The sequence below is a fragment of the Lactuca saligna genome, chromosome 8, assembly GCF_052625555.1.
Source record: "Lactuca saligna cultivar CGN05327 chromosome 8, ASM5262555v1, whole genome shotgun sequence".
Classification (NCBI taxonomy): domain Eukaryota; kingdom Viridiplantae; phylum Streptophyta; class Magnoliopsida; order Asterales; family Asteraceae; genus Lactuca; species Lactuca saligna.
This window is the reverse complement of record NC_136424.1, coordinates 249,985,181-249,994,741: the sequence shown is the minus strand read 5'-3', so window position 1 is coordinate 249,994,741 and position 9,561 is coordinate 249,985,181. Positions and strand designations below refer to the sequence as shown.

The window sequence follows — 9,561 nt, the reverse complement described above, 5'->3', positions numbered from 1 at the left end:
GTCGGTGGTTGGACGTGGTGAAGGATTATGATTGCGAGATCCTTTACCACCTGGGGAAGGCCAATGTAGTGGCTGATGCGCTTAGCCGCAAGGCGGCACCGATCAGGGACGTTTGCTTGAGGATGACCGTAGTGACTCCCATGTTGGAGTGAATTCGGGAGGCTCAACAGGAGGCTATCAAGGAGGAACATCGGAAGAGCGAGCGTGTGGTGGGTCAGGTTTCCTCCTTCGATTATGATAGTTGAGGACTATTGACACTACACCGTAGGGTGTGGGTGCCGTATCATGGAGGCATGCGCCATATCTTGATGGAGGAGGCGCACAAGTCCTGATTCTCTATTCATCCTGGGGCGACGAAGATGTATAGGGATCTTCGTCTAGATTATTGGTGGCCCTGCATGAAGCGGGATGTGGCATGGTACGTTGAGCGGTGCTTGACCTGCAGGAAGGTCAAGGCCGAACATTAAAGACCACATGGGAAAATGCAGCCGTTGGACATCCCGTTGTGGAAATGGGAAGACATCACGATGGATTTTATCACAAAGCTTCCCAGGATTGCGCGTGGAGTAGATTTGATTTGGGTCATCGTGGATCGATTGACCAAGAGCGCCCATTTTATTCCGATCCAGGAGAGCATCTCGGCCGAAAAGTTGGCCGATATCTACATCAGGGAGATAGTAGCGCGGAACGGGGTGCCAGTGTCAGTGATATCAGACCGAGATGTGCGATTCACTTCCAGATTTTGGAAGAAGTTTCATGACGAGTTGGGCACTCGTTTGCATTTTAGCACCGCCTTTCACCCGCAGATGGATGGTCAGAGCGAGCAGACCATCTAAACTTTGGAGGATATGTTGCGGGCGTGTGTGTTAGATTTCGGTGGTAGTTGGGATACCTATCTTCCCTTCGCTGAGTTCTCATACAACAACAGCTACCACGCGAGTATTGATCATCCCTCATTCGAGATGTTGTACGGACGGAGGTGCAGGACACCGATATGCTGGGGTGAAGTTGGCCAGAGGGTCATGGGGAGCACCGAGGTGGTGCTCGAGATGACCGAGAGGATCCAGCAGGTTCGGAGCAGGCTTCAGACTGCTAAGAGTCGGTAGAAAAGTTACGCCGACAAGCATCGATCTGACTTGGAGTTCCAAGTCGGGGATATGGTTCTCCTGAAGGTGTCGCCTTGGAAAGGCGTCATTCGATTCAGGAAGCAGGGCAAGTTGGGCCCGAGATTTATCGGACCGTTCAGGGTTGTAGCCCGGGTGGGCAAGGTGGCGTATAGATTGGATCTGCCGGTCGAGCTCAGCCAGATCCACAACACTTTCCATGTCTCTCAGCTGCGGAAGTACTTAGTGGATGATTCAGCAGTAGTGCCATTGGAGCATATTTAGGTTGATGACAGCCTGAATTACATTGAGCGCCCAGTCGCAATCCTCGATAGGAAGTCGAAGGATTTGAGGAACAAGAGGGTGGAACTAGTGAAGGTGCAATGGCAGCACCGTAAGGGTTCGGAGTGGACGTAGGAGCCGGTAGAAGAGATGATGGAGCATTACCCCGAGCTGTTTCAGGAGCGAGCGGCAGACTTCGAGGACGAAGTCTAAAATAAGTGGGGGAGATTTGTAGCACCTGGTTCCTGGTACGTGAGTTTTGCCTAAGTACTTTGTGTTTTTGGCCGTGGACTCGGCGAGTTGGAGGCCAGACTTGCTGAGTAGAGACGAGACTTTAGGGCGCGGTTAAGATGGCGACTCGACGAGTCCATATTATGGACTCGGCGAGTCTGCGCTGTCTGATGAAACCCTAATTTCCAAGGGTTTGCACCCTATTTAAACAACTATTTGCGCCCCAACTCGGCCCCATTCACCCCCAGAAGCTCTCCATACGTTCTAGCTCTTGTTCTTGTGAGTTTGAGGCATTTTAGTGTGTGTTCTTGAAGATTTTGAGAAGGAAGTGGAGTAGATCAAGAGGAAGGGAAGGAAGCCAACCATCTTAGTGTTCTCTCAGTGATTTCTTTGAGGTAAAACTCATTTTCCCCCCATGTCTCTATGCTTATAACTCCATTAAAGTCTTCCTTAAGCCCTTCCCCAAGCTTGTATGTTCATTATATTTCGTAATAAGTTGATTGGCCTCTAGATCTAGGCATGGTTGAGCTCCAGGAGCTCAGATCTACTACCTTTATGGACCCATGTTGCATGAAGACCTTAGATCTACTCTTTTGGTGCATTTTGAACCCTAAAACTCTCATGGATGAATATTTACACGTAAAGTTGGAAACTTTACGTGTTATTCATGCTCTAGGAACCCAGATCTATGAATGACATGGACTAGATTCGAGCAAAATCGCGTATATGGCTCTTGCATGAAGCAGACTCGGCGAGTCGCTCATCTGACTCAGCGAGTCTAGTCGCGAGTCTCCGAGATTGTCCCCTTTTAGCTGTGTCGAGTTGTGTAGGGAGTCCAGGGTGGACTCAGTGAGTTGGAAGCCAAAACTCACCCATAATGGAACTCGGCGAGTCGATGCCCAGACTCCGCGAGTTATTCATACAACTCGGCGAGTCGCAGCATAAGTGTTCATCGGATGAAGATGAACTCACCGAGTTGTTCATACAACTCGGCGAGAAGGATGAAGGACTTGAACATCAGTTTGGATGGAGAACTCGTCGAGTCAATGCCTAACTCGACGAGTAGAAACAGAATCCAGGTAAGTAGATTGGACAGGGCTCAGCGAGTTGGCGAGCCAACTCGGCGAGTCTGGTCAATTGAAAGTTGACTCTGACTTTAAATTAGGGCATGATCAGGGGTAAAATGGTCTTTTTAACCAAAGGACAGTTAGCAGTATTTGATTGAGTAAGTCATGGGAATTACAGCCGGAGGATTTCCGGAGCAGCAGCAGCAGTAGTAGACAGTCAGTTCCCGATCAGATCAGTAGCTACTCCGAGGTGAGTTGCCTTCCAGTAGCGGTGGGTCTAAGGCCATAATGCCGGCCCACCAGTAGGAAATGTATGATAGATGATTGTCTTTGTGATATCATCTAGGTTGCTACTACTTGATATGTTATATGCTAGCATGATATGTTGTATGTGATAGTAGTAGAGTTCGGTTGTTAGGACCGAAGGGTAGTCAGACATCCCAGATATGTCTGATATTATGTTTGTGTTATGATATATGTGATGGTAGTAGTAGGGGTGAAATAGTCCCCGAGGTTTGGTTGTTAGGACCGAAGGGTAGTCAGCACCCCAGAATAGCTCGACATGGGTAGGTCAGCACCCCAGAATGGCTTGACACGGGTAGGACGGCACCCCAGAATGGCCGCACGGGTAGTCGACACCCTAGAATGGCCGTACCGGGTAGTCAGGCACCCCAGAATAGCCTGGCAGTATGTATGTTATGTATTGTATGGTATGTGGTACGATGGGGGGACTCACTAAGCTTTGTGCTTACAGTTTACAGTTTTGGTTTCAGGTACCTCTTCATCAAAGGGGAATGAGCTGGCACGGTAGCGGCACATCATGCACACACACTGGTTTCCGCATCTATTAGATTTCTCTGAGATTTGTACTCTGATATTTTGATTGGTTGTATGATTTGGCTTTTAGTCATGGTTTGCAATGTGATGTGGTTTGATCAAACAATGTTTTTAATTATAAACGTTTTCTAAAGTAATGTTTTAAAAACAAAATTTTTGGACGTGAAAATTGGGTAGTCACAGTAGGGGTGTTCAAAAATATCCGTATCCGAGAATCCAATCCGAATTATCCGACATCCGTATCCGAAAATATCCGAAAATTTGGATATCCGATTTTTCAAATTCGGATACAGATAGTGATTTTGTAAGTTTTCGGATATTTCGGATATCCGATTTCTGATATCCCAATTTTTTTTCTTATTTATTTATTTTTTTAATATGAAAAGGTGCAAAGTATTAATATATACTCTCGAGTTTGATTGTTAACATTAGATCAAATGTGTTATTGCTAATGAATTTTATAATTTATTTTCATTAAGATTTTATCTTACGTTTTCTTATGCTAAAACTATGAAGATTTTTTTGATGAGATATATTCATCCTGATCGTGTAGGCATCTCCATAATATTATATTATAATAGTGAGGGATGATAAATGTGTTTATTTTAGTCTACTTGTGCAAAGTTCAATACATATAAAGCCCTTATGTAAAACCGCACCATCGGTTTTTAGTTTGGTTTCGATTTTTCGGTTTGCGTTTCGGTTTTTACTCACCTATAATGGTTGTTACGTAGAAAAATGCAATAGGTTTATGTGTATGTGGACATGTAAAGCAAAAACTCGATCTATTTTATTTGGCTAACCAAGAATTGTTTTAGCCCCTACCGTTTTCGAATGGAGAAAATTAGATTTTTGTTCAGAATGTGTTTTGTAAAGGTGATATGTTTTGAAAGTATTGGAAGACTTGCGATGTAGTGCGTTATTGGAATAATCCATAAAAATGTATTATCATACAAAAAGGGTACGTATTACTTGTGGCCACCATTGCTTAGCATGAAAGAGTCGATACACCATATGTGGTGTTAGAGAATCACAATTAAAAGGATGGTTAAATCTTATTTTACCGAGTAAACAAGAATTTCAATCGTTCGACCGTCGATTTTAATTACACGTGATTTATTTTGTTCATATAGCAGAACGTAGTCCAAAGACGTAAATGTGGAATGAAGTGTCTTGTGTGTAGGGGTGTTCAAAAATATCCGTATCCGAGAATCCGATCCGAATTATCCGACATCCGTATCCAAAAATATCCGAAAATTTGGATATCCGATTTTTCGGATTCGGATACAGATAGTGATTTTGTAAGTTTTCGGATATTTCGGATATCCGAAATCTGATATCCCAAATTTTTTTTCTTATTTATTTATTTTTTTTAATATGAAAAGGTGCAAAGTATTAATATATAGTCTCGAGTTTGATTGTTAACATTAGATCAAATGTGTTATTGCTAATGAATTTTATAATTTATTTTCATTAAGATTTTATCTTACGTTTTCTTATGCTAAAACTATGAAGATTTTTTGATGAGATATATTCATCCTGATCGTGTAGGCATCTCCATAATCTTATATTATAATAGTGAGGGATGATAAAGATGTTTATTTTAATCTACTTGTGCAAAGTTCAATACATATAAAGCCCTTATGTAAAACCTTTTTTTTAAACAAAATTCCATTAAATAAATTTAATTATCATCGTACAACAAGTGAGATGGCAAACGGGCAACAAGCTACGGCGCTACGCCTTTTTGTATAGCAAAGATTATGAAATATATAACGGTAGAATTGCACTGCACGTCATTGCAAAAGAAATTTGAGTTATTATGTTACTGTTTTTTCACTTTATTTCTTTGTTTTCAAACAATTTATTTAAAATATGAAGATGCTTATTTTAATCTACGTAAGTCTTAAGCGGTGCTTTATTTTTGAGATTTTTTAATTGGATCGACAAAAATTAAAAAACCGACTCTGCTGGGGATCGAACCCAGAATCTCTGGTTCCGTAGACCAGCGCCTTATCCATTGGGCCACAGAGTCATTTTTGACTTTTTTTTTCCGATTTTCAAATATATAATTACGATACTTGTTTTGGTTTGGTTTTTAGACGTTTCCAACTCGATTAATCCGTTTCACGATTTCATAGTTCATACCAAGTCTCACACTCCTGTTAAGTGACAGTGCATTCGTTAGGCCAACCCTTGGTTTGTTTAAATAAAATTTTTAACTGCCATCATTGTAGTTTTGCATATTTAAATAAAGTGCATCTTGTACCCATTTAAACCATAATTACATTTACAAGAGATATTTTGACCTTATTTATAATCTATGATTAATGTTTAAAAAACAAAGAAATTATACCTACTATAAATATACAACATTTTTAAGATGAGTAATTAAATATCCTCCTACCTTTTATTCCAAAAAACCCTCATACCCGTTTAAATAATAATATGTGTCATATCACTATCCTAAAATATGTTTAAATTTCATTAAATGAACATTAAATGTTAATTGGGCAGGATGATATGAGGAAGATATTTAATTTCTCTTTTAAGATTTATACTTTTATTTTGTAACCTTTTAGGGTTAACGGATTTTTTTAGCTAGAGTTGTGCAAAACCATTCACAACCTAAGTATTTTATATAGCTTAATTTTTTGAGTTTACCAAAATGCTATATAAAAAAAAAAAAAAAAAAAAAAGGCAATTACAACGAAATAATGGCTCCAATGTTTTGCACAAAAACAATTCAATTAAGCTTAACTTTGACATTTTTATTTATCCAATTAAATGAATACATAACACTAATATGAAAAAAAAAAAAATCATTAGGTTGTTTACGAGATCAAAAAGTGTCCATTATTCCGAATCGCTAAGTCATCCAACACTTATTCAAGCACACCACTTTTAAACACGATCATTGATTCTATTGATCATTAATTTCACCTATTCTACACAACAATTTTGATAGATATCTTGTACACTTTTTCATATCATTGCCCATAATATTTCCGACATCTATCATTCAATTAAATTCTGACATCCTCAATTTTACGACCAATTAAAAAAAAATTCTTTAAGTTTATTTAAAATAGAATATCCTTTAAAAAGAATACATTAATACGAAATTTATCACAAAACATTATTTTGATGTGAAATAATATTAATATCAAAGAATTTCTAGACAAACGTTTTTTATTAATATTTAAAAACTTAGATGTCAAAACTAATATAGAAAACATTAGCTTTGCAGGTTTTACAACAACTTATTATACTAATAGCATAAACTCTCCAAATCTCTCATATTCAAACATCACTATTAAAATTTAATAAAATTTGATGAAATGTTAATATTGGTATTTCCTTGAAGGAAAAAGTTGTGAAATGATGTGTTGTTGATATTGCATGAAAGATTAAAATAATAAAAGATTTAGTATCACTTAGAGTCTTATGTCGAGTTCGGATGAGCTAATAAAAAAAATGATAAAAGAACAATACATCGTTTCATGAATTTTAATTTTAGTAGATTATCCAATGAGAACCGGTCCAAAGTTCCAACAAACCTTTATTTATTATAGAAAATAATCTAAAACTTTAAATTAGATGACATGTGGCGAAATGAAAGAGAAAAAGACACGTGACGAAATGAAAGAGAAAAAGACACGTGACAGAAAAAAAAACTTTATTTTTTAGAAAAGAATTAATCTAAAACTCTAAATGGGATGACATTAGGCTTTCTGAAAACTAAACTTGATTTCTTACAATTTTTATCTATGTGAATTTTGTCTAATTATACACCATTTTACCCCACTTGGCTTGCAAGATCAGGTTAGTTGATGTCTTCCCGTTAACAATATTTTTATGCTTTTACATTGTCTCGAGTGTTATGATACACACTTTTGCTATATTAATTATATATTCATCGGCAAGCATTATTTTACTTCTTTATCCATTCTCTCATATTCTTTGTTTAGTTTAACCTTTTACTACAAATCAACGTTTAATATTAATAACTAAGCCTTTGCATCTTTAAAATTTCAATAAGCTTTATCTGATTCAAAGCATTACTTCGATGACATATATGGGTATATTATAATCAATATAAACTCATATGATTAATTATCCTAGCTATGGTTTTCATGAACAAATAAACATAAGAAAGTGTTTGTGATTTCCAATCTGGTATAAAGGGTGGGGCTACTAGCTTCCAGGTCAGCAAAACTAATCAAAATATTGAGCGTTAAGAAGAACAATGTCTGCCAGGTTAATCTAGTGAAATCATTTAATGCTCGTACAATAAAAAAGTCAAAATTTTCCACAATTTCACAAAAGACTTTTGCAATTTTAACATAAGATTTACCTAAAATTCACCAAAAAGCTTGCAATGTTTTCGTGAAATCAAGGCAAATGAACAATTTTATTAAAATGGACGAATGAAATAACATTTCACTTCCATATATCCGGCTACATTCTATAATTTCCGCACACAAAGAAAACATACAATTTCCATTTAAACCTAAGAACATATCCCATTTTCAGAAGATACTAAAAACAATAATTTTACTGGTTTCCAAAATTTTTGAAGTAGAAAAAAAAAAAAAAAGTCTTTTCATGTTAGCTTCATTCAGGGAACAAAACGACATATTGAACAAAAACATTGAAGTCGTGCTTTAAAAGCAAAATTTAAAAAAAAAAATACCCAAAAAATATAGTTCACAAACCCCATCGAACAGAACACAGATATGAAAAAATTATATATAAGGAGAACGGAAATAACCTAGGTGGGTGAATGATGACGTTGATAAGCTATTCCATAGGGATTAAAAAGCAACTACAAATGATCATACTTTTCAAAACACCCTTTGTGGTTTCAATCATTTTAGGACAACTACAAAACTGGCGAATTCTTGCCTCATGAGAAGCAATTAGCCGTAAAAATTGTTTGATGTGGTTGAATGTTCAGGAAAGGCGAGAATTTGGCCAGCAATATGAGCATTTGGTGAATTGGTGAATCTCTTGGCCTTGAAAATTGCATCAGTATAGCAACTCAAAGTTTGATCATACCTGAACCAAAACCAAATATTCCCATTTAATTGAAAAATTCAATAGAAACGATACCTGACTCTAGTGGATTCTTAAATGCATCGACTTAAATCATGAAGGTCTCCATAGAAAGCATGAAGATTTTATAAGGTGCGACATAAACTTACTTTTAGCTCCAGCTGATATGCAAATAATGTTTCATGTTACAATTACAGATGAAAACATGAAATAATTTGTAAGAATAATCATTTGAGTAGATGAGCTTACTATTGATGCAATAAGGCAACCAAAAACCATCAGTCCCGATATAAATGAAAAACCTGTCAAATAGTGCTGCTTCAATGTTTTTGGTGTCGACAGACATTTTATCGAACAGTTGGTGTACATTACGAAAGTTATTTTCACATCTCATAATCAACTGAGTAAGTATAACTGAATTGTATTGTTGGGGTACAAAGTGTAAACATCAAGAGCGTATTTGGACAAAAAAGAAAAACCCTAAGGTTTCATGTGAGGTTTGGATCGATTCGTACCTTTCACCTGGCGAAGGTTGCAGATCAATGGAAAAAGTTGCTGCTTCCTTGTTCTTCGATTAGGTCAGGTGGCTGGCAAAAATAAAACACTCTCGCCGCTCCGCCTATACCGCCATTGGTCGACACTGTTACAGATGATTGCTAAATTTGGAACCCTTCGATTCTCCACTAAACAAATAACAGTAGAGAGAGGGTGAGATAAAAAAACAAAGAACAAAAGGAATATATATATATATATATATATATATATATATATATATATATATATATATATATATATATATATATATATATATATATATATATATATATATATATATATTTATTTATTTATTTATTTCATATAAAAATATATTATATGCATATAAATATAAAAATGCATATGTATATGGTTTATATAATATAAAAGATATAATAATATGTATTAGTACATATTACCAAATATAAATATGTATTTATTTCATAATT

General features: G+C 36.6%; 1 long non-coding RNA gene and 1 other non-coding gene across 3 annotated transcripts; both read right to left on the bottom strand.

The window, feature by feature from the left end:
- Positions 1 to 5,482: 5,482 nt before the first annotated feature.
- Positions 5,483 to 5,555, bottom strand: TRNAR-ACG (transfer RNA arginine (anticodon ACG)). The gene has a single exon. It is a non-coding gene; the product is annotated as a tRNA-Arg (tRNA).
- Positions 5,556 to 8,256: 2,701 nt separating this feature from the next.
- On the bottom strand, positions 8,257 to 9,295 carry LOC145011713 (uncharacterized). Of its 2 annotated transcripts, XR_013664232.1 has the most exons (4): positions 9,094 to 9,295; positions 8,828 to 8,880; positions 8,728 to 8,739; positions 8,257 to 8,581 (listed from the first exon to the last, which is right to left on the bottom strand). It is a non-coding gene; the product is annotated as an uncharacterized LOC145011713 (long non-coding RNA). The 2 variants fall into 2 exon arrangements; XR_013664233.1 differs by lacking the exons at positions 8,728 to 8,739; positions 8,828 to 8,880.
- Between the last annotated feature and the right edge of the window lie 266 nt (positions 9,296 to 9,561).